Here is a 2,703-nt window from a genome sequence, read left to right as displayed (position 1 = left end):
CGGGGTAGCCCGGATGTTCATCTAACCCAGGCCGATAAAAATGCATGTTTGTTGATTTGATTGACAAAATTACATGCTCACTTGCAAGCTTGCTTAGGTGGTTGCTTACATGCTTGCTTGCCTTGCATGCTTGCTTGCATGCTTTCGCATGCTTGCTTGCACTATTTCTTGCACATTTGGGAGTATGCTTGCTTGAGTTGTTGTTTTCAATCACTACAAGTTCTAAAAACCATCTGTTTTGATGCCTCCTACGACCTAACATTAACAAGGTATTTTATGAACTAAAAGAAGCAAGCAAGGTATTTTACTTTAAGTGTCCCTTACACCCATAAAGTAACCTCAATTTTTAAAAATGTCTGTTTGTTACTGTCCCTTACGACCAACAATTTACTCTAGTTTAGCTTTTGATGTCCCTTACGCCCATAAGAGTATTCCTTATTTTATAAGTTGCTGTTGTTTAATGCCCCTTACGACGTACCAATTACACCTTTTTTTAAATGTCTGTTTGCTACTGTCCCTACGAGCGACAATTTACTCTAGCTCTTGCTTTTATACCCTTACGCCCATAAAAGTATTTTATTATTTTATAAATTGCTGTTTTTTAATGTCCCTTACGATGTTCGATTATACCATTTTTAACTCTCAACATACATAATTAATTATAAGCCAATTATTATTATATATGCATCATCATCTCGGCCTATATACGTCCCACTGCTGGGCACAGGCTTCCTTTATTAGGATCTGTCAGGACAGCTGTCAGGATAGCTTAAAATAAACATAGTAGCTAAGAGAAATTTACCTCAACATCCTTGACTGAAATTCCATTACGGAAATGTTAGCTCGACGTCAAGCCATTAGGGGATCCATCAACTTAATCTTTTCTTTTTTTGTTTGCTTTTGGCATCTTATAAAAAAATACGCGCGTTGACAAAGAACAAACGTAGGCAATCAAATACGTCCTTCCGTGTTTGACGTGTCTGGCACGACTGACCAATGTGCAATGCGCAAACGCTCGGCGCGTGGAAGGTAGGTAGACGCGTTAGTATTTTGATGTTAGGTACAAGAAATAGGTACAGGCGGTAAGGTTACGCCCAACAACTTCTTGCTTTTTTATCTTATTCGTTATAAAATGTTGGGGTGTAAAGGGCAATGAAACAATAATTGACCCATACGCCCTTTTTATATTGTTGGTTTTTTTTTTTAACGACATGAGTCGAGTCGTAAAGGACATATGAAACTGCCACAGCCCTTACGACCCAAATATTAAAAAAAATATACATTTACGCCATTTTTCAGCTCAAATATTTTATATCATGTCCCTTAAGCTATTTTATTTAAATAATAAATGTTAATAACAGCAAAAGTAAGGGCCGTATCGTAACTTGAATACTACCATCGACAGAGAAAAAAAAACTCTAATTTTCTATGTTTAAAAGTGATTTTCGGTATTTTCCCTTACGCCAATTGAGACTTCCACCATCGTTATTATAATCGTTAAATGAAACCAACTGTACACCCACTTTATGACAAATAAATTCTAATTTCATTTCATTTCATTTCATTCATTTCAAATATGCGCGTTTATGCAGTTCCTCCACCTCCACACCGTAAGAACACACACAAATCACACAAACCCTGATAGATGGGTCAGATGTGTTGTGTTGTGTGTTGTGAGTCTAACATCTAGTAGCATGGTGTACGGTTGTGTTGCTCTGCAGATGAGCTCTAGTTGAGTTCGAAACGAGTCAGTTTAGTGTGGTGGTGTGATAGATGGGTTTGTGTGATTTGTGTGTGTTCTTCCAGTGTGGAGGTGGAGGAACTGCATGAACACGCATATTTTGCATAAGCTTAGCTATCGAAAGGTCGCGGGTGAGCAAATAAATTATTTTAGTTCATTGATATGGAGCGCCGCAAAGTAACGCCTGATTCAATAAATTAAATGAAACTAAAAAATGTGAAGTGTCTGTGATGAGAAGCCTGTATTTTTCTTTTTCCAGTACAGTCAAGGGCAAAGATATTGACACCCAAAGTTGCAAAAATATATAGCCACGGCCTTGCTAAGTGCATTAAGTCCTGATACATATTTTTGTAACTTTGGCGTGTCGATATCTTCCCTTGACTGTACCTATTATAGCACCCGTGTGAAGCCGAGGCCAATCGCTAGTTGATTTATAAGATTTGCCAGGCAACCTGTCGTGACATTGACAAATTCCTAGATAGCAGCAAATGCAACACCAAAAAAGCCATAAGGCAAAATAAACGGTACTTTTATGTAAAACAATTTCCTATTACGCCTGATAATTATCCCTAACACATTCACAAAATAAAATCTACCTGTGAAATACCTATCCCAAATTTTAACTCAAATTGCTCGCAGTAAAGTACTCTGTAATAAAACACTTAGTTCATACTTACAGCTTGGCCGCAGCAGAGTATTGAACGGGTCATTATTGGACGAAATGAGTTTAAACTGTAAACTAACGAAACATACAAAAAGCACTCTTAAAACGTTACATTACGACACTAAATTCCCTCCCCACCGCACGCTCTACCGTCGTTCTAACAAACTACAACTGAAACTCAATCCATGCTCTACAAAAATACAGTTGATACTTGTGCTCTCGAGCTCCCAAAGCCCACTCCCAGTGGGTGCAGAAGGCGTGGCCGTTGGTTCGTCCACACTCTGTCTGAGTCCCTCAG

Source organism: Choristoneura fumiferana, chromosome 27 (genome assembly GCF_025370935.1).
Source record: "Choristoneura fumiferana chromosome 27, NRCan_CFum_1, whole genome shotgun sequence".
NCBI lineage: Eukaryota > Metazoa > Arthropoda > Insecta > Lepidoptera > Tortricidae > Choristoneura > Choristoneura fumiferana.
This window is presented reverse-complemented; position numbering follows the sequence as displayed.